Below are 23741 nucleotides of genomic sequence, written 5' to 3'. Positions count from 1 at the left end.
AGCTACTGCCTTCTTATTGCCAGATGGAGTTAGAAGTCTAGGTTCCCCACTTGGCCTTTGTTGATACCTGAGGAGTTTGGAGGGGAGTGCCTTGTTACTGGTGGATAGGGGGTAGAAGTCTAGGTTTTTCATGTCATCACTACTGACACTATTGTGTGGATGGCCTCGTTACTGCTAGGGGATGGTGAATGGTCCAGACTCTCTGTTAGCCTTTCTGATACAACCTAAGAGTAAGAGTGGACAGGAGATATTCATAGTGCTAGACAGGGATGAAAGTCATGTTTCCCTACTTGGCCTTTCTTTGAAACTATCCTGGAGGGGCTCTTTTAAGTACTTAGTTACAGCTCAGCAAGGTTGGAAGTCTAGGCTTCCCACTTGACTTTTGTCGGTGTGGGTAGAGGTTAGGGCTGCAGTTTTTTCTATGGCGTTGGGCTAGAAAAGAGCGGTTACTATCTGAAAAATTTCTGTCTTTTTAGTCTTCTTCTTTCCTGGTCTGTTGGTTAGGGAAAATGGCTTTTGTTGGAACTTTTTTGGGTTGTGTCCTTTGGTTCTTCTGGGTGACTGGTTTTTTCAGTTCCAAAGCTGAAAGGCAAAAGGAAAATCCAAGGGATTCACCATAGTCTCGTTCCTTGGATCCTAGGTTTTTAGCTGGTCTGCTTTTTCATCAACTTTCAGTCATATGTTTGTTTTATACACACACACACACTGGAGCTTTCAGTTGTGTTTACTGGGGAAGTATAGGGAAGGATGTCTTTTCCATCTTATCACCTGTGTTTATTAGAGATGGTAATAAAAATCTTCACTATTTTTGTCATGACTTTGCTAGCAGTTGCATTGAATATTGATTTCATTATGGTCTTGCATCTAGTATCAGTTGATTATTTAAAACATACCAATGAGAGTAAGGAAGTATACAAGGTGGTGAAGGGGCAGATGGCATTGTGAATTGTAAAAAGTAATAATTGTAGTAATAATTGCCAACAGCAATAACTACTATTGAAGTTTATTTCAGAGTCCTTTAGTGGGAGAGTGGTGATACTATTGAAATATTAAAGAAATGTCCCATTATAGATACTTCTTTTCAAGCTTTCATCATACTAACAGAATATTTTCTCAAGTTATAAATGATAAGTATGATTATTTTCTTTTGGTAACAGTCATGGTGTTAGAGTTGAACGACCCGTTATTTTCTTTAGAGAAAATAAAATTAACTAGACCATTGTATAAATGAGTAAATTAACTTCCAAAGAATGAAATGACTGCTCTTACTAATACAATGGTTGAGAGTTTATCCTGTGTTTAAATCTGTTATCACTTAATTATCTGTGCAACCTTAAATAATTTCTCATTTCTTTCAGTCTCAGTGTTTTCATCTCTAATTTGGAGATAACTCTTTTTATGTATTATGAAGATTTAACAACATAACTTTTAAATTGCTTAGTGCAGTTCTTTGCATTACCATCATTGTTTTAAAAATGATTCTTGTTCTTCCTTACTCTCTTGTTTTTCTCTTTTCTCAAATTTCTTTCTTAAGTTCACCAGCTGGCTTATCTAAAACAGTGATGCTTCTACTGCCACCCTCACAATTTTTTTTTGTTCCCACACCCCTGCTTTATTTTGGGTTTGTTTATTTTTTCTTTTGTAGAATAGGGACTGGTATTTACTGGATGCTCAGTTTTGTTCAATGAGAATAGTACCTATATAGACCTTCAGTTAAGATTCCTGTTTTTAGCCTGCATTTGTACTTAATATTTTCTGAGGTTAGAGCCTCTTTGATGTTCTCCCAGACAGGTGAACTCCCTGTGCTACATTTCCAGACTTGTATTTTATACCATGTATTCTTCTGTCCTGTTTCAATAATTAATGCTTTATTTTCCAGCTTCTGGAATTTTTTATTGTTGCAATTTTCTTTATGATGAGCCTGTATTGTTCATTGTCACGATTTTCTATTGTATTTCTTTTCTATCATTTCATTGGCTCTTGAAAAGGAGAGAATATAACTCTGTGTACTCAGGCAGTAATCTCGAACCTGTGAAATAGATACAGATGGGAAAAAAAGAAAACTGGAAAGAGTGATTATAGGACTTTTCCTAATGTCAACTATTCTATGTATTTCTCTCCCCCCCCCCAATTAAAGAAAAGTAATATGTGCACATTTAAAAAAGCATAAAGATGAACATAATTCTAAAAGCAAATTTGTATTCCAAATATTGTTAAATTTATGGTCTATGAAGAATTTGAGCCCATATAGAATTAAATAGAGCACTAAGTGAAATCTTCCTTTATTTCATCTCTTATTCTTGCTTTGTTTTCAGAGGTCACAAATGTTGTTAGCATATTGCATGTGCTTCCAGATCTTTTGCTGTGCATTTATTTGTATACACGTAGGTTTTATTTTTTTTAATTTTTTTTTAATTTTTATTTATTTATGATAGTCACAGAGAGAGAGAGGGAGAGAGGCAGAGACATAGGCAGAGGGAGAAGCTGGCTCCATGCACTGGGAGCCCGACGTGGGATTCGATCCTGGGTCTCCAGGATCACGCCCTGGGCCAAAGGCAGGTGCTAAACCGCTGCGCCATTCAGGGATCCCTAAATTGAATTTTTTAAAAAAACAATTTTCATTGTAAAATGAGTCACATGATCTGATCCACATCACCACCTAGAATTGTCTTTTCTCCAAGGACATTCAACCATTGAGATAAGACTGGGACTGGGTTTGACCTTCTGGACACTTACAAGTAAAATAGGCTTCCATAAGGAGAAGAGGGAGGCTGTTTTTTGATGTATTAGAAGGAACACACAGAAGGAATAGAAGTCTTGCCAGTTTAGAGCAGATGAGCTAAACCACAAATCAGAATAAAACAAAAGCCTAGAATTTCTATTTTATATATATATATAAATATGTGTGTGTATATATATAAATTATATATATATATGTAGCATTTCTCTAGCTAACATATCAACTTAAGTACCTTTTAAAAACACATGCTTATTTGAAAGCTTAATACATGATATCAATACAGCATTTCAAAGCAGTAAGGTGCCTGTGTGGCTCAGTTAAGCATTGAACTCTTGATTTCAGCCCATGTTATAATCTCAGGGTCTAGGGATCGACTCTTGCCTTGGGCTCAATGCTCAGGGAAAGGATGCTTGAGTTTCTCTCTCATTCTACTCCACATCTGACTGCATGTATGCATGTACACACTCTTTCTCTCAGATAAACAAATTTTTTAAAAAAGGATTAAAGAAAGATTAGGGCTGATAAAGGAGGAAAGAGGTATGAAATCCTGACCTCAAACTGTAAGAAAACTAAATGTAAAAGGGATGAAAGTTAATGATTTCTTTTGAAAATTATGAAAGCATTAGAAGGTATGAGATTAATATATATTTTTAGGTTAGAAATATTTTTCTTAAGGGGCACCTGGGTGGTTCAGTGGTTGAATGTCTGCCTTTGGCTCAGATCGTGATTCTGGGATCGAGTCCTCCTGTAGGGAGCCTACTTCTCCCTCTGCTTATATCTCTGCCTCTCTGTCTCACTCATGAATAAATACAATCTTAAAAAAAAAAAAGAAATATTCTTCTAAGAAAGTTCAAAAACACATTTGATTTAATGAAAATTCAAAAGTTTTGATCATTGATAAAAGAAAGGTAGTACATTTTAAAAAGAACACCCTGAGGGTAAATATTTGTAATAAAACTAACCAGGAAATAATATTCATATTATTTAAAGAGCTTCTACAAATAAGGGCAATGTCCCCAAGTAGGTATTCATCTATAAAATTTACAATATTTCATAATTTAAAAAATTTTATAGGTAAAAGATGTAAGTAAACAATTTATGGGAAAAGTACAGATAACCAGTAAACATTAAGATGATCAAAGTCATAGTGAAATGACAATCTAGATGATGAGATACTGCTTTTCACCAACAGGGGAAAATTGTCCCTTTCCCAGAAAATAAGTCTGTAATATCTAGGATCTGGGCATAGATGGGAAAAGTAGTACTCTAATAACTGGTACATATATTCAGCCTTGGTAGAGGGCAATTGGGCAATGATAACTAACAACTACATAGCTGTTACTGTGTCCTAGGCACTCATTTAATCCTCACGACAACGCTCTGATGGAAAAAGTGAGCCTTGAAGCGGTTAAATCACCTATAAATATCCTATGTCAAGTTATAAATATCCTTGATGCAGTACAGCACAGGTGAACAAAGATAATATGTACGAGAATAGTCACTGTAACAGTGTTTAGTAAAACATTAGGGATAACTTTAAGTGTATTAATAGGGACATGGTTAAATGTTTCACTGTGTATCCAGTTACCAAATAATTGGGTGGCTCAGTATGTGCCAACCAGGAAAGAAATCCAAGCAAGTATCTACCTTAAGGCAACAAATTGAACACTCTCCTTTAATTTAACTCCTTTCTGAAATCCCTCTGAAACTCAGGAGAAAAAAAACCCCAACCCTGTGATGACGAGATCAAGAGAAAACAGTGAAATTTCTAGCAGCTGTAATTCAGAGTAGTAAGTAAGAAATTTTTCTAGCAGATGTCAAAGAGCTAAATCCTAAACCAGCCACAAATTCAGGAGCAAGCTGTCAGTATATATTACTAAAAATACTCGAAATGGCTCAGAAACTGGTAGTACCAACACTGCCAGGTTTCTCTACTGTATAGTAACTGTTTGGCTTCCTACTATATTATTTGGATGCACTCTCAGGAGGGGGATTAAACTCCACCTCCTGAAAGAAGAAGTACCTGAATTTAATATTTAGAATAACTCTTAAAGATATAATTGTCCCTTCTTTTCCATTTGTTTAGTTATTCAGTTGTTTATATCAGTATGGGCTCATGTAGAAATATATACTTATTTTTTTTAATTAAACTTAAGACCTTATTAGAATTTCCCAGTTTTTCTATTGATGTCCTCCTCTGTTCTCAGTTCCTGTTGAGAACACCAAATTACTTTTAGTTGTAATGTCTACTTTGGTCTGTTACAATTTCTTACACTTTCCTTTCTTTATAACCTTAACAGTGTTGCGGAGGAGTGGTTAGGCATTTTATAGAATGTCCCTCAAGTTGAATTTGTCTGATCATTTCCTCATGATTAGTCTGAGTTTATGCTTTTTGGGAAGAATAGTACAGAGATGAAAGTGCCACATAGGGGTTATGTGATATTTATCTGATATCAGTGGTGATGTTAACGTGGTCACTTGGTTAAAGTGTATTTGCCAGGTTTCTCCACTATAAATCTGTTATTTTTCCCTTTCATACTCGGTTCTTTGGAAGCAAGTCCAGCTCAAACTGGGGGTGAGGTTTCTGAGTTCTATATTCTGGAGGGGTATAGAGAAATATATATACATACTTTTTGTTTTGTTTTGAGGGAAAGAATGAGAGCAGGGTGGGGCAGAGAGAAAGAGAGAATCTTAAGCAGGCTACATGCTCAGTGTGTAGCCCAACACAGGGCTCCATTTCAGACTCTGAGATCATGACCTGAGCTGAAATCAAGAGTTGGATGCTTCACTGACTGAACACCCAAGCACCCCATTTGAAATTCTTTTATAAGAAAGACTCATCTTTTTTCCTTCATTTATTTATTTATTCAGTCATTTATATCAGTATTTATTTATTCAGTATCAGTATGTATATTTACTTTATTTTTGAGTTATGACCAAGTAATAATTTATTCTGTTGCTCAAAATATTACAGCATTGGCCATTGGGAACTCTTTTATGTTGATTCATGTGATTCTTTCTGCCCCACATCCATCCTTTAGTGTTTTGAGCACTTCTCTATTTTTGGTTGCTATAAAGTATCCCATGCTCATCTTATATTTTCCCTGCCCTCACCTTGGAATCAGCCAAGGAGCCCTGGTTCCTTTTACTGGAGAATAGTATTTAGAAACCAAGATCTGGATGCTAGGAATGCTTGTTAATGCTGAGGTGTCATGACTTCTAGGCTTCTAGAAGACAGAGCTAGGCTGTGTAGATATGTATACTAACTTGTGTATACATACATATCTATAGTTATTTCTGTGTGTGTATCCATCATTGTTTATATTAGGCTAAACATGAGTCACATGCTGATGTCTCTGACTCTAATCCAGTACAGAGGAGCTCACTTTAGCCCTTTTCCCTGCTCATCTGTCTATAACTTCCCTCTTCCAACAGTGAGATACCTCCTTCATTTATTTTTTCTATTTTTTAAAAAATATTTATTTATTATTTGAGAAAGAGCACAAGAGCAAGTGTGAGCGGGGGTGGGGGTGAGGGAGAGGAAAAGAATCTCATGCAGACTCTCTGCTGAACATAGATCCCTATGTAGGGCTTGATTTCAGAACCCTGAGATCATGACCTGAGCTGAAATCAAGAGTCAAACATTTAACCAACTGAGCCACTAAGGTGCCTCAGTCCATTTCTCTCTCTCTCTTTCTCCCCCCCCCCCCTTTCCCCCAGTATACAAGCGAAACAGGTTTAGGATCATTAACCCAAATTTCCCTGTTTTAGTCTTTTAGGACTTGTGTAACAAATTACCACAAACTGAGTGATTTAAAACAATAAATATATTTTCTCATGGTTTTAGAGACTACAAGTCCAAAGTCAAGGTGTTGACAGGGCCATGCTCCTTTCAAAGGCCCTAAGAATGAATCGTCCTTCCTTGCCTCTTCTAGCTTCTGGTAGTTATCAGCAATTTGTCCTTCCTTGGTTTGTAGCACCATAGCTCATCTCTACCTCCTTTACATAGCTTTCTTTGGCTCTGTGTCTTCAGATCTCTGTCTTATATAAAGACACACTGATCAATGAATTTAAGGACCCAACCCCCCCAATTCAGCATGACCTCATCTTGACTTGATTACATTTGCACAGATCCTATTTCCAAATGAGGCCACATTAGCTAGCAGGTTCTGGGAGTTAATGTTTGATATATCTTTAGTGGGGAGACAGTTCATTCCCCAACAACACTCTGTTATAGAATATGTGGTAAAATAGAAAGGCATGAAATAAGTGCTGGAGAGTAATTTGAACTAAATTTAGTTGAAAATAAAACAGGAGAACTGCTTTGAGGGTTTAGAGAAATATTATTAGTTATTCTCATCAGTGAACTTTAAAAATTAACTTTTTTTGAGGAGAGAATGGTGTTGGAAGCATAACAGATTAGAGGATTTAAAAGTTGCAGAGTGGATGCCCTGGGATTTTTTTAGTGTTATTCGTAAAGATGTTGCTTTAAGCAAGTCATACTCTTCTTAACTTTGGTCCTATGTTATGACTTCTTAAAAATTTACTTGAGATGCAGAGATAAATTAGCTTTTTGAAGCTTTGGCTTAGAAACTCAATAATTTTTTTAAAATACTTAATCCAACCTCCATAGGATATTATGGTATTAACCTGGATCTAGCTGGGAATTTTCTTTCCTTAGTTTGGCCAAGGAGAGCTTAGAAATTATCTTGCTTCCACCTCTCAGACCAGTCTACCCAATGTCAAGGCTGGGATGCTACCTTTTCATAATGTCTGGCTGAAAACTGAAAATCTCTCATTGAAAGTATTACTGTTAATAGTATCTTTTTCATAATCTCCAGAAACTCTGATCCTGCTGTGTATTATTATATAATTACTCATATTTTCTGTTGCTGTTTAGAAAAAACTTTTTCTTCTTATTCTTTTAGTTTGAAACTTAATTTGTTAACAATAGCAAAGATCACTGCCTTTTCTCACTGAATTATTCATCAGGTGTTAAATACAAGTTCCTTTAATCTTTTAGGGATGAAAAATATCACTGTCTCCTTGAATTGGGCTGATGTGAAGATGTACATTTTTTTAATTTCCATTATTTTTTGTCATTATCTTCTAGTTGAACTTCCAACTTCTTTCCCTGCTAGTTTTTTTAGTAACACATGAAGCAATGAGTGGTTTTATTGGTATATATAACCGATTTATACAGAATATCCTAATAGCCAAAGAATCCATTGAATTTAAGGCATGATCACGATAGGTACTGTTATTTGCAGATACTATATATGGATGAGGCTTAGGGTAAATCGGGTGAGAGTTCTAGGAAAGAGTAAGGGAATATAGTGAATGCTGGATGAAAGTGGGATGGAGCCGTAGGACTCAGGAAGACTGACAATATTGGAAATTTGGGACTTCTGTGGAAAATGAATCAGAATTATGGTTTCAGTGATTGGTGCTGGTAATGAATGATCTTGATTGCATTCATGATTGACTGTCTGGAGAGGTCTAGTGTAGTGTTAAAAAAAAGTCAGCTATTTAAAAATGTTACCTGAATATAGGAAATAGTTTTAGGTGGTATATGTATTAAAGCAGGCATATTTAGCAGGCATATTCCATTTAGTTAGAAAGTGGTGGTATGTTTGCTTATGCAATACTGGATTCCAATTAGTATATGTTTTCCTTCTGAATTTGTCTTTCTGAAGTTCTCATGATATCCACTTCATGAGAGCTATTCTTCTGCTCTTTACTTTCCCTGATCTTTGGTAAATATCCTGACTCTTCTAATTTAGTCTTGTTTTTTATTGTATGCTTTATGGCATATCTGTTTTATGTAAAGGGATCAGGAAAATAACCATTGTGGAGGATTACTGAATATTGAAAATAACCTTGCATTAGAATGTAACTAATAGATTGAGATTTATAATATAATGTCAGCTTTAGAATATGCTATGTGTAGTTTATTTCCTATGAGTGTCATGTGGTTGTGCTTTATATACTTTGGCCTTCTATTATGGAAATCTTTTTGTCATTTATTCACCATAGATCTATAAAATATTTTTTTCTCATTTATAAAATTAAATCTGTACGTAATCCTATACGTTATAGAATGACTCAAAATTGTTCATCTCCTTTGTACTACAAGCCCCAGCTGGGAGTTACTATAGTATATACTTCCATTAATTTTGAGGTGATATACATGAAATTGGGACCAGTGTTGCCGAGTATAACTTGAGTTTGTTTTAGAGTATACCTACAGAATATTTTATTAGTTGCCTTTAACTGTATTACTGTTACTACTTATCTTGGAGGAGGGTATACATTCCTCCTTGATTTCCAATGCTGTGACTTGAAGTGCTGCATTATTTTGGCTTGTTGTGACAACTTTTAGGTGAAATGTGTAAATGCATTTGAATTCTTGAAAGACTGATTATTGTAAAGACCTAGTATACAAATCAAATAGCTACATGATTTACATACTACCATGGAGTGGACTATTAACAAAAAAACTTTTTTAATTAACAAAGGCTCTTGATTTTTTTTTTAAGATTTTATTTATTCATTCATGAGAGGCAGAGAGAGAGAGAGAGAGGCTGACACAGGCAGAGGCAGCCACAGGGAGCCCGATGTGGGACTTGATCCTGGGACCCCAGGATCATGCCCTGAGTCGAAGGCAAACACTTAACTGCTGAGCCACCCAGGGTTCCCACAAAGACTCTTGATTTAGCTCTACAGTTTATTTACTATACTTGATATTGGTACACATACTTATAACTTTTGTAAATTACTGTCAGGTTTTTTTTGGAAATATTTTAGGTAGTTAATGGAAAATAATGGTATAATGCTGTGCGGTCCAGTGTGGTAGCCATTGGCAACATGTGCTGGCTAATGGAGTGCTAGGACATACCTAGTCCAAATTGGGATGTAAAATGCACACTGGATTTCGAATGCTTTGTGTAGAAAATGTAAATATACTTTTTTTTTAAGATTTTATTTATTCAAGAGAGACACAGAAAGGCAGATACATAGGCAGAGGGAGAAGCAGGCTCCCTTTGGGGAGCCTGATGAGGGACTTTGATCCCAGGACCCTGGGATCACGACCTGAGCCACAGGCAGAGGCTCAACCACTGAGCCACCAGGTGCCCCAAAATTAAAACATCTTATTAATACTTTTTAATACTGATTCTGTGATGACATAATATTTTGGATTTGGTGGGTTAAATAAAGGCATTATTAAAGTTAATTTTACCTTTTCATTATTACTTTTCAGATGTGGTTGCTACAGAACTTAAAATTACAAGTGTAGCTTGAATTATGTTTCTGTTGAACATATTGGACATAGTGATTTTGAGAGTATATAATTTGTAAAGGGTTCACTTTTAGAGATTTTTTTTTAAAGCATTTATTTATTTGAGAGAGAGAACGCATGAGAGAGAGCACAAGCAGGAAGGAAGGGCAGAGGGAAAAGCAGACTCCCCACTGAGCAGGGAGCCTGATGCCGGACTCCATCCCAGGGCCCTGGGATCCTGACCTGAGCTGAGGGCAGATGCTTAACCAACTGAACCACCATGCACCCTCAACTTTCAGAGAGATTTTGAGTGCGTGTGTGTGTTTATATATTTCTCAGTAGAAACAGTATTGCCTTCTCAAAATAACTCCTGTAAGCCCACTTAATGTTTAATGTAATAGAAATTTATATTGGTAGCATTATGTCAATGATAAATTATAATCTGTCAGTCTGGAAGTACCAGGAGTACCACCACCCATTTTATTATTTTGACAGGAAGTGTAAGTACTTCACTGCAGTGGGATTGCCCTAGTCCCTTTGACAAAGAGAGAGTTAGTTAAGGTGAGTATGGTGCGGTATAAAGGGTTAGGTTAGGGAAGATTTTAGATTGGTGAATTCCTAAAATTTCAAAAAGTCTGTTGCTTAGTTGGGAAATAGGGAAAAGGGATTATGTCAGTAATTCCTACTGGAACTCCCCTCTTTGGGTCTGAGGTGTAGGCCATCAGGTTTAATTAGGAGAGAAGAAGGCACATTCCCCCTGGAGTCTCAGAGCATCGTTTGCTGCAAGGCCAGTAGGTACCCACATGAAGGTAAACTGGGTTGAAGAGTATGATTGCACCACTCTGGCATTTATAAAATTTGGTTGGAAATTGAGTGTTTAGGAAGAAAGAGCCAAGCTTCTAAAGTTTGGCTGCTCTCTGCAAATAATAACATTATGCTTATGTTACGCCGTTCAGATATTTAACCTGGGATAGTAAATTTTGAGTTATTACTTACCTTAGTAATTATTTCTCTTTGTCTAAAGATACTCATGATTGAATAGGTGTACTTCTTTATGCTAAATATAGACAATTTATTGGGTATAGATCAGAGTACATGGAATCATTTTTATTAAATTCCATGGTACATTACTTAACAATGCCTTACTAAAGTAAGTTATCAAACCTTAAACTAAGTACTGTCTGGTCAGACCCCTACTTCACACCCTATTCTCTGCCCTTTATTACTGTTTGGTTTTAACTGATGTTCCAAGTGATGCTCTTTGGTCACTGCTAAATCCTCAAAGTATCCTGTGAATCATCTGAAAAATAACTTGTATTCTTTTTTAAGTCTTTAAAAACTTAAAATCTGCATATGAGTATAGAGTAACCGAATGCAGAATATAAATGCTCTATGAATTACAACTATCCAGTTTTATTTTTTCTTTTTGTTTTTTTTAACTATCCAGTTTTATAAATGACCATTATATAAATAGCAGTACCTTTTCTTTTTTTCTCTCCAAGCTATAGCTTTTAGAGGTTCATTCACTTATTCATTGAATAACTTACTATCTTTCGAGAACTGCAGAGTTGAAAATATCAAAATGGAGAAAGAGGATTATATAAAAGTCTTAGGATGAAAATGGGACTCTAGGACAGAATAATATTCTTAAGTTATGACTGAGTGATTTAGCTATATAGTATTTTGAGATTTCAAATAATGCTAGCTACAAGTGAGGTTTTTGTTTTGTTTTTCAATATATTCAACAAGAAGTTGAGGTACTAATTTAATGTTTTGGTATGACATTTTAGCTGTGGTAATTTTTTCATGAGGTGTCAAATTCAGGTTGGTAGGAAATAGATCTGTGACATGAGAATACATGTGTCTGCAAGACCACCAAATTGTAAAACAGGCCATAATAGCAGATCACCAATTTCTTCCTAGGTTTTCTTTGCTGAGATCTGGAAGCTGTAAATAGCTGCTGTTACCACAGAAATTAGTTTGAAAGGGAGTTGTTTTTGAAATATGCAGGACAGGGAGCCTGGGTGGCGCAGTTAAGCATCTGACTCTTGGTTTTGTCTCAGGTTGTGATCTCATGGTTATGAGATTGAGTCCCACTTCGGGCCCTGTGCTCAGCATGGAGTCTGCTTAAGATTCTCTCTCCCCTCTCCCCCTCCCACTCATGCTCTCTCTCTTTAAAATAAATGAATCTTTTTTCAAAAGAAAAGTATGGAGCACTTGTATAGATATAACCTATATGTGGTGCCATAGTTGAATAAGTAAGGGAGGAGCAAGAAGAAACTGAAGTATAGGGCCCAGTAAAAGAACTGTATTCTTTCAGTAAAAGAACTTCATTCTTTCTTAGACTGGTTGTTACCATCCACAGAACAGTCTTCCTCTCCCTTCTGACATGGAGCCTGGGAGGCAGGCTTGCAGGCAGTTCTTTTATCTTTTTAAAATCTGAGTTCTTAAATGTAGTTTCTAACTCCATTTGGAGCTAATTTTCAAGAATATTTATATATTTTACTGAAAAAAAGGCACAGATGGAGTTAAGTAATTTTTTACTTTAATAATTCCCAACTGCTAATTTGTATTAGAGATAATTTCCTTATCTAATTAACCTCATTTATTTCAAAAGGAGAGACTGATAAAAATGGACTTCAATTTAATCGTATCTTCATTAGGTTTTTTTTTATTACTAAGAAATAATAGGGCTATTTAATAATACAAATTTTGAGGTCATCCTGTGAGTGAATGAATATATATACATATGTATATTCATTTATTTATCAGAAAGGACGAAAACTCAGAAAAGCTCCCAGTAGGTACATTGACTTTATTTTATGAGGAAATAAAGGCTTTGGTAAGGTAAGAACTTGTTCAGTCATTTATTTATTCACATAGCCAATATTTATTGAATGCTGGCATATGTGAGATACTGTGTACTGGGGGCTATAATTAAATAGACATTTCCCTCTGTTCCTTTTCTATGTGAAGTCTAGTGGAAAAGAGATAGGAAATGATTATAAAGTAGGAGCAGTATGGTAGATGAAGTACACAGGGTAGGATGGGCATACCTAATTCCACTGGATTAAGTGAAAGACCCCTGGCAGAAGTAATGTTTGAGCCGAGGTCCAAAAAGGTAAGTAGGAAGTGGCAGGGCACAAGGTGAGAGGAAAGTAGGCTGAAAGAATAGCGTGGTAAAAACTGGAACATGTGAGATCTTGGGGATACAGCAGAGGACACCAAACTGGATGCAAGGAGACCACTTGTGTTGTGGTTAGGAGCCTTGGTGACTTGCTCATAAAAAGAGGGGGGGAAAGGAGAAAATGAGGTGATTTGGGAGACATGTGGGAGGTGAAAACAGTACCTTCTTTCTACCTAAATAGTTTTATTTAGATGGAATTCACATCATACCATACAATTCAGCCATGTAAAGCGTGTAATTCAGGGGTGCCTGGCTGGCTCAGTTAGGTAGGGCATGTGACTCTTGAGGGTTGTGAGTTCAAGACCCATGCTGGGCATGGAGCCTACTTCAAAAAAAAGTGTACAATTCAGTGGCTTTTAGTGTATATCTATCATCGTTATCACTTTTAGGACATTTTTCATTATCCCCAAGAGAAATCCCACTCCCCTTAGCCATCATCCCTAACACTCTGATTTCCCCAGCCCTAGGCAGCCACTAATTTTGGAGGATGTAATCTTTTCTTTGTTTATGCATTTTATTACAGTGACTAGGTTTTATTAGTTTAATTTGCCAAAAGACTTTTTTAAAACACCTCATTTTGAAGTAAAATATTCTTTTGTTCTTGGTATTTTCTTTCTTTTTTATTCATTTTTTACAGAAAACTCCAAATAATATATCAAAGTAGAAGGAAGGTAAAAATGGTAAAACCCACATGCACATAACACTACATTTATACAATTATGACACATGGTGCTCTTATAGGTATTGCTATATTCTGGCTATATCTTCTCTACTTACCCCCATACCTTCCGTAATATTTTTAAGCAGTTTGAGAGCTCCTGTTAACCTTTTAATTATAATAATAGTAGTAATTATTGAGCATTTACTTCATACAAGGCATAAACATAAATTGACGTGATTATTTCAGTTAATTAAGAAATTATGGGGATCCCTGGGTGGCGCAGCGGTTTGGCGCCTGCTTTTGGCCCAGGACGCGATCCTGGAGACCTGGGATCGAATCCCACGTCGGGCTCCCGGTGCATGGAGCCTGCTTCTCCCTCTGCCTGTGTCTCTGCCTCTTTCTTTCTCTCTCTCTCTCTCTCTCTCTCTCTGTATGACTATCGTAAAATAAAAAAAATAAAATAAAATAAAATAAAATAAAATAAAATAAAAGAAATTATGTTAGGTACAATAATAGCCATTTTCTAGGTGAAGTGATATTTAATATTTAGTTCATTTTTAAATCTGTAACCTTTGTTTTAGCTTATAAATACTCATTTCATTGGTGAATAAGATTATGTTTTTATAACTTCATAACTGGAAATTTTAGGACTGTAATAATGGTTACTCCCATAACTTTGCTTCCAGATACTGCAGTGGATTAGTCAGTCTTAACATTGATAAAAATACCTGTCATAAATTTTTGTAATACAGAGTTTTGTATTTTATATATAATTTGAAAAATTCTTCATTATAGAATCCTCCTGAGGAAAAATATGATTAACTGTATTTTTTTTTTTTTTTACTGGTAGAAAAATAGTTGGGGTTAAATAATATATCTGGGGTTATACAATAGGTATTCAAGTAGTAGAGCTGAGAGTTTTCAAATCTAACTCCAAAGCTTTGCCTTTACCCCACTATGTAAGATAGCTGTACACCAAAGGGAGAAACTAGAGGGAAAGAAGCCCTGTGAGGTGTTGTTTAGGATAGTTATAGGTAACACTAGACTGAGAAACAGGAGACCAGAATTCTATTTTGAGGTTTGTCCTTGGTCAAGTAATTTAACCTTTATGGCCTTTAGTTCTTCATTTGCATATGGGAGTAGGTCAGAGGTTATGCACACATTTTTTTTTTTTTTTACTTGTGAGATTAAATAATTTCACAGCAGTATTAGAAACAATTCTGGTTTACATTCCTTTGCAAACCAAATAACCTTTTTTCCTTTGCCCCTCATCTCTGCTTTGCTTTCTTATTGATCCTATATTATTTCTTAAAATGAACTATTTGAATTTTAAAATCTTAAACATGGCATATAATGGCATCACAGTTCTAGTAGGTTTGTAGGAGGTTTGTTTGCTGGAGGTATATTTTGTGTCCTTATGGACTTCTCTTTTCTCTTCAGTATCATCCATCTATCCATCCACCCATCTATTTATTAACTCAGTTTTTTCCATTATTTTATTTCTTGACCTGGTAGGATATGAATGCTTGAACCTGACCAAGCTGAGCAGAATTTAGTGCATTTTAGTTCCTTATGATGAACCTATGTATTTCTGACCTGGAAGGGCTGTTCACATAGCCATGAGTGTAGGGAGATTAATGACTTCATACCTCTCCAAAGTAGCAGATAGAGGATAAATAGATGAATAAATGGATAATTTCTTGTCTGTTCTGTCATAGTAAATTTTGTTTCTAAGAAAATTTGTATTTTCAAAAATCACATTGTATAATTTAAGAGATTAAGTTCTAATTTAATTTGTGGACATTTTTACAGAAGTGAAATAATTTACAACCCTTTGTAAGTAAACTGCCTGATGAGATTTATTATTTTATTTATTCATGAGAGACACACAGAAAGAAGTTATATACTACCTGTTTTTTTAAAAAACAGCTTTATTGAGATGTAATTCACATACCATACACTCTACCCATTCAAAGTGTACGATTTAATGGTTTTTAATATATTCTCATTATTGTGCAGTTATTACCACGATCAAATTTTAGAACATTTTTAGCCTTCCTAAAAGAAATCCATTAGCTGTCACTCATCTTCCCTGAGCAACCACTAATCTTTCCTGTCTCTATGGATTTGTTTGTTTCAGATAATTCAAATAAATTGAATCATCCAGTATGTGGTCCTTTGTGAGTGATTTTCACTTAGCATGTTTTCAAGATTCATGTTATAACATCTATGAGTACTTCATTTCTTTTATTGTCATATAATATTCCATTGTGTGGATAGTACCACAACTTATTTAGTTGTGAGATTTAGTTTTTCATGAGTTAATGGACATTTGGATTCTCTTGGCTTTGGGTCATTAAGAATAATGTTTCTATGAACATATCTTCATTTCTTTTGGGTATGTACCCAGGAGTGGAATTGCTGGGTCATATGGTAACTCAGTGTTTAACATTTTGAGTAACTGCCGGACTGTTTTCTAAGCAGTGGTCCCTTTTTTCATTCCCACCAGCATTGTATGAGGGTTTCAGTTTCTCCTCAACCTTGCCAACACTTTTTAATCTGTCATTTTGATGATAGCTATTCTAGTGGGTATGAAGTGGTATTCTCATTGTTTTGATTTGTATCTCGCTGATGACTGTATGTTGAGTATCTTTCATATGCTTTAATAAGTCCATTTGTATATCTTTTTTTTTTATTTATGATAGTCACACAGAGAGAGAGAGAGAGAGAGGCAGAGACACAGGCAGAGGGAGAAGCAGGCTCCATGCACTGGGAGCCCGATGTGGGATTCGATCCTGGGTCTCCAGGATCGCGCCCTGGGCCAAAGACAGGCGCCAAACCGCTGCACCACCCAGGGATCCCCATTTGTATATCTTCTTTGAAGAAATGTCTGTTCAAATCTGCATCCACTTTTAAATCGGATCGTTAGTGTTTTTATTGAGTTGTAAGAGTTTTTAAATATAACCTAGATACAAGTCACTATTAAAAATGATTTGCAACCCATTTTGGGGGTAGTCTTTTTAGTTTCTGGATAGTCTCTTTGGCAGCAAGTTTTAAAAATTTTTAATAAAGTTCAACTTATCTTTACTTCATTTTGTTTCTTGGGCTGTTGGTATTTATTTAAGAAACCACTGCCTAACTTAATGTCTTGAATATTTACACCTATGTTTTTTAAGAGTTTTAGTTTTAGCTGTTACATTTAGGCCAGTGATTCATTTTGAGTTAATACTTATGGATGGTATGAGGTAGAGGTTCAACTTTTGTCTTTTTCCTGTGCCTGTATAGTTGTTGTAGGTCTGCCTATCCTTTCAGTTGTTAATACAGGTGTCACACAACCCTTGACTGTCCAGAATGGTAAGAAGAATCTTTCTCCTCCTCTCACAGATATACGGACCTTAAAAATAGTAATGTGAATCCACTTTCATTTTGAGTTATATGCCATAGTTGCCAAATCTTTTATTTTGTCTTTTTTTAGCCCAGAAATTAGATAGTGTTTTATTGTTTTATGTAGTTGTCATCCTCATTTTTTTTGATAAGTTTTATTTTTTTATTTTTTATTTTTTTATTTTTTATTTATTTATGATAGTCACAGAGAGAGAGAGAGAGGCAGAGACATAGGCAGAGGGAGAAGCAGGCTCCATGCACCGGGAGCCCGACGTGGGATTTGATCCCGAGTCTCCAGGATCACGCCCTGGGCCAGAGGCAGGTGCCAAACTGCTGCACCACCCAGGGATCCCATCATCCTCATTTTTTAAGATTTACTTGTGTTTAGTTAAAACCCAACTTTGTAGAATTTTTATTTATTTATTTATTTTTACAACTCAGGACTCATTTGTCTTCCTGAAAGAAACTAAAAGAATTTTAGTAGTTCTTTCAGTGAGTCTGTTGATGATAAGCTGTGTTTTTGCTTAGCTGATAATATATTTTGTCCTCATCCTTGAGAGCTAGCTTACCTTCCAAACAGTTCTTAGTTGCCAGTTATTTACTGTTAACCCTTTAATATCTTCAAAGATATTATTTCACTGTTTTTTGGATTCCATTATTGGTGTTAAGAAATTGGCTGTCATCCTGAGAGTTCTTAATTACTGAGTAGCCTGCCTTTTCTCTCTGGCTCACTTCTCATTGTCAGGTGTTTTGTAGTTCTCTTATGATTCACTTTAGTCTTGCTCTGTAGCTGTGTATGTAATGGTGAATTGTAAACCCTGAGGTTTATGAATTTTTTTCATTTTTTTGTGAATAGTGTATTAGTATTGTCTTTACCGGTACAATGTCTTGTATATAATACATTCCTAGGAGATTCTTTGGTTGAATTATTGTCATATTTCTTTGTATAGCTCTTTTCCTGTCAGGATGTAGTTTAGAATATTTAAAAATATTTGTAAAAATACAGGAATGCTTAGAAATTTTCATTTGTTTAAATAAAAAGGAGGTTGTGGCATAAAATATTTTTTTTTCTGATGTAATTACAGCTTTGGCAGGAGGGAAAAAAATCATGGTGTATGAAACTTAATTGAAAAAAAGGTATCATGGTGTTCTATTAAACTTAATTATCTTTGGATTGGAGTTAAAATTTTTATATAAACGTGTTTTTTATAAAATTTTGTATTGACTGATAAATACATTAAACAGTTACAGTTTATCATTTTTAATTTTTTTTTGAGAGATTGATAACATGTGTGAGTTGAGGGGTACAGAGAGAGAGAGAATCTTAATTAAGCAGCCTCCCTGCCTAGCATGGATCTCGATATGGACCCTGAGATCATAAGCCGAAATCAAGAGTTGGAAGCTAAACCAAATGAGCCATCCAGGTGCCCCTAAGTGGTTGCATTTTAAATAAAGATATTTTGATACAGGATTATATGGTTTCCTGATCAAATTTTTTTAACTGTAAAGACCTGTGATTTATTATTGTAATATAGGTCTGGAGTGTGTGGTCTTTTTGAATTTATTTCCTTTTTACTTTAGGAAGGATAGAACAGAGAGAGGGACTATATACAAGAAAAGATAGATTGGAGCACCTGGGTCACTCAGTGGTTGAGCATCTGCCTTTGGGTCAGGTTGTGATTCTGGGGTCCTGGGATTGAGTCCGCATCAGGCTCCCTGCCTAAGTCTCTCTCTCTGTGTCTCTCATGAATAAAGAAATAAAATCTTTAAGAAAAAAAAAAAGAATCAATGTATTCATCCATTGCTAGATAATAACATGACAAACAAAAGGTTGGGATTTTGTTCAGAATTCAAAATATTTATCTTAAATATTATTTACTTGTATTATCAGGTTTACAGTGAAGTCCTCCTCTTATGTTTTTCCCTTGCAAACCAAAATTTTCTGTCTGAAACCATTAGCTGTACTATGCTCTCTGTGAATGCTATAGACCCTGTCCTCTGGTTTTTAAAAGGACTACCCTCTGCTGGTTTCAGATTTCACTGTGGTAACTTAGATGTGGGCCAAATGCCATTGTAATAACTTGCATTTGGGATTTGTGGCTACAATTAGTATAATAAAGAACATTAGGAATTGCATTGCATCTACCTCTAATTGACCTGTTCCATTAGGACAAAATAGAATTTTTAAGGTGTTAAGATTAAATATTTTCTGGACTCGTCTTTGAGATATAATGGTCCTTGTTCTAGATATTCATACTATCAGATACTTAGTTTTTTCTTCATTATTTCCTGTTGTATATGCATGTATATGTATGTGCTTATGTGTGTGAATAGACTAGGCTTTAATCCTTAAACTGTATTCTGAAAGTCATAGTAAATCAGTCTGTACACAAGAACACAGATACTGATGATGATGAACTTGGGATATTTAAGCTCGAAGGCTTTAGAACTGGAATCAGACCCAGATGGAAGGATGTTGTAGTGAATAGAACAGAGAATCCCTTACTCTACTGTGGTATTTCCTGGTCCCCTCTCTAACTGAATCAGGATCTCTTAGAGTAGGGCTCCAATCCTACATGGAAATTCAGGTGACTTTTTGGAATAAATTCTGTTCTCAGTGTAATGTTCTTTAATAACATATATCATATTTTCAGATTCGTAGGAGGAAATACTAGTCTGGTGTAGAATTGGTTTTTATCACCAATTATTTATTTTCCATGCATTTGGGAAGTATTGAGCTCGCAAAGGTAGACAGAAAAGTAGCACATTATCAGATACAAGTAGCACCTAACACTGGTGATCCTCTGGTCTTAGAGGTTTCAGCTGTGACATGGAAAGTGAGACAGTCACCTGATACATTATTCATACTTAAGTAACAGTGTTATTTGAGATATTTTAAACTCTTTGAGGTCACAAAACATCTTTGCAATAGTTTGACCAAATGATAAGACTGTGATCCTTGAAAAGAAATTAAAATAAGACATTGTAGAAAGTAAAATATGAAACCATCTTTCTCCTTTTTCCATGATGAGGGATATACCTCTATTTATTAAGTTTTAGATGTATTCTTTCATGAATACATCTAAATATACATATATTTAGATGAATGCTCATGAATATATATTTACATGTATTTGCTTATATACTTGCATATTTTAAATATTGATATATACAAACAGTTTGCTTCTGCTGTCAAAGGCTATAACAATTTATTTTTTCATCATTGTAGGATGTTACAGGATGTCTTCTGAGTAGGCTAGGGAACACACTTTTAACTATTAATGAGTTTGAACTTTTTTTTTTTTAATCCTTTTATTACTCTTTTTTAACAAACGGCCCCAGGGATAGGGGACCAGGGGAGGGGGGTGGAGGGGAAGTGAGGCCCCAGCCCCACAACCCGAGTTTGAACTTTTTAAAAAAGATTTTATTTATTTGAGAAGAGGAAGAGAGTGAACATGAGCAGGGAGGAAGGGCAGAGGGAGAGTGAGAAGCAGGCTCCCTACGGGGAGCCTGTCCTGGGGCTGAATCCCAGGACACAGGATCATGACCTGAGCTGAAGGCAGACACTTAAATGACTGAGCCACCTGGGTGTCCTGAAGACCTTTTTTTTTTTTTTTAATTTATTTTTTTAAAACATGTATTCTTTATTTGCATTTCTTGTGATTTACTTTCTGATTTCCTTTGCTTTAAATTTGGGTTGTTAGGTTTTTCTGTTTTGTTTTGTTTTGTTTTAAAGAGATCTTATTTATTCATGACAGACATAGAGAGGCAGAGGGAGAAGCAGGCAGGCTCCATACTGGGAGCCCGACGTGGGACTCGATCCCAGGACTCCAGGATCACATCCTGGGCTGAAGGCAGGCACTAAACCACTGAGCCACCCAGGGATCCCCTAGGTTTTGTTTTTGTTTTGTTTTTAATTTATTGGAGTTCCTTGTATAGTATGGATATTTAGTCTTTGTTATGTGACAGAATGATGTTTACTTAGCTTTTTCAGTGGTGTAATAATAACAAACATTTTGCTTTGTGTAAGAAATTCTTCTGAGTCCTTTATGTCTATTTTTTCATTTAATCTTCACTGTCCTATTCACTTTATGGATGAGGGTACTATGATGCAAAGAGGTTAAATAAGTTGTGTGAACACATGCCATTAAGTGGTAGAGACAGGATTTGATTCTAAAAAGACTAATTTTAAAACTATTACACTTAACCTTTACAGTTTACTTATTAGAATGTTTTTAAAAGTAAAAAAATGAAAATTTCAAATTTATTTCTTTTTAAAGATATTTGATTATTTTAATACAAATAACTCCTTTAGTAATAGTAACACAAACGTGTATAGGCATATGCACACACTTACATAGTTGGTATATAGATGTAATACTATAATAATATGGATATTTCGTAGATTTTAGGACATTTGTCCTATTTCTATTTAGAACTGACCTTCAGGGATCCCTGGGTGGCGCAGCGGTTTAGCACCTGCCTTTGGCCCAGGGTGCGATCCTGGAGACCCGGGATCGAATCCCACGTCGGGTTCCCGGTGCATGGAGCCTGCTTCTCCCTCTGCCTGTGTCTCTGCCTCTCTCTCTCTCTCTCTCTCTCTCTCTCTCTCTCTCTCTGTGACTATCATAAATAACATAAATAAATAAATAAAATAGATAAATAAATAAATAGAACTGACCTTCAGTAGCATATTCCCTTATTTTTTTCTATTGATTACCATAATCTGTAAATCCTGTTGCCAATCATTTTGCTTTTATTTATCCTCCATGCTGTTATAGGAATAATTATTTTAAGTATGGTTTTAATCATATTACTCCTTTGGGTACTTTCAGTGATATCACATTTCTTGCTGAGTGGAGCTAGGCTCTTTCCTTATTGGAACATTTAAAGACATATAATTCTGTTTCATCTTTACCTTTCAAAAATTACCATGAGCAATTTTTTTCCTGTTTAAAAAATTTAGTCTGCTTGCTATGATGCAGTATCTAGTGTATACTAGTCTTTGTATTCAGTGGCTCAAATTTGTATTCCCATGTTCTTTTGTTTGTATGCAATATGACATAATGCAGAGCACTCTCATTTCTTGAGTTTCTGTACAGTATGATCTCAGATGTGGCAGACTGATTGGAAAGGGGGTGAGAGAATCAAGCACATTTTTCTGAAGCAGAGTTTGCATAGAAAAGATTTTTCTTTCTTTAGATTGTGTATTGGGTCTGATGGGGATTGGATGTGTGGAGCAGGGTAAAGTCCCACCCCAACTACCCTAGTGGCATGGCCATTGGTGTTAAGTATCTGACCTTACTTGCTATATGATCTTGAGCAATATACTTAACTTTTCTAAATGTTAATTTCCTCCTTTGAGCCACTTTTCTTGATACTACATATAGCAGATAAATTGGATAATTTTTTTTTTCTTTTGAGAGTTACATTCTTTTGGCTTCATGGTTGGTTCAGTTAGTGTTCTTAATCAGCAGAAGAAGCTAAATGACTGAGCAGATGAATTTATTTAAGGGTGTTGAGTACCTCATAGAATTTGGGAGGAAGGCTGGAGAACTGGGCTTAAAGCTAAACTTACAGACAATATGCCTCAAATCACCTGTGAGAACTCTCACTTCTCCAGCTCCACCAAGTACCAGTATTGTCCATTTGCTGCCACTCTGGGCTAGAACTTGATTGGCTGCTGCTGGTGCTGCCACTGTGGAAGGCTAATACCTCTGCTGTTGCCTGTACCAGCCAGAATGGTAGCTCCATACAGAGCCATTTTCTAATGTGACTTGCTTCTAAACTGAAATATCCTGTACAGGTAGTGCTTCTGAATATCTGCACCACAGTTGCAGATTATGTTGGGAATTTGAGGTCTGAAATTAATTTTGGGAAATTAGACTTATAAATGTGGGAATTTTCTGAGTATAAAAAGATTTTGCACAAGTTGATGAGAAGCTTAAACATGATAAATGGTCACTCTAATACTTTCGCTTGTATTCTTCCATCTGTAATATTTTTTTTCTTCACCTCCAAGTGAATAAATTCTGTGCAAATACTGGGTTTTCTTTGTTTGAATTAGTCTACCTGGCTCTTTCTCATCTAATTTTTCATATGGTTTTTTCATCATTTCTTTCCACATTATTTTATTATTTCTTTAAGACATTATGAAACCTCACAGGTAGTACTAAATTCTAGTATGAGCCAAACAGTATGGAAAAGTAAAGAATAAACTGTGAAAGTTGCCTTTTACCACTCACCCCTTTCCCCTCACATTTTTGATTGCTATCTCCTTTTGAAGTGTCCTCTGATAAAGATTTATAATCTTTAATTTTAATTTGATTCATTTGATAATAATTTGTCACTTGATGGTAAGTTCATAATATAGAGGTCTTTATTTGTGCTTTGGGTTTCCATGGAGTCTATTAAAACTGTTACTGTGTGTAGAGGAAGAATATGTAAAGGTTTGACCTAATGCAATAGCTATGTCATCATTTCAGAAGTG

The 23741-nt window shown here is 35.5% G+C and overlaps 1 protein-coding gene across 4 annotated transcripts in view; it reads left to right on the top strand.

The window, feature by feature from the left end:
• Nucleotides 1-23741, top strand: part of CEP85L (centrosomal protein 85 like) — a 176919-nt gene that overhangs the window by 24573 nt on the left and 128605 nt on the right. The window lies entirely within an intron of this gene.

Source organism: Nyctereutes procyonoides, unplaced genomic scaffold (genome assembly GCF_905146905.1).
Source record: "Nyctereutes procyonoides isolate TBG_1078 unplaced genomic scaffold, NYPRO_anot_genome, whole genome shotgun sequence".
NCBI classification, from domain to species: Eukaryota; Metazoa; Chordata; class Mammalia; order Carnivora; family Canidae; genus Nyctereutes; species Nyctereutes procyonoides.
This window is presented reverse-complemented; position numbering and strand designations above follow the sequence as displayed.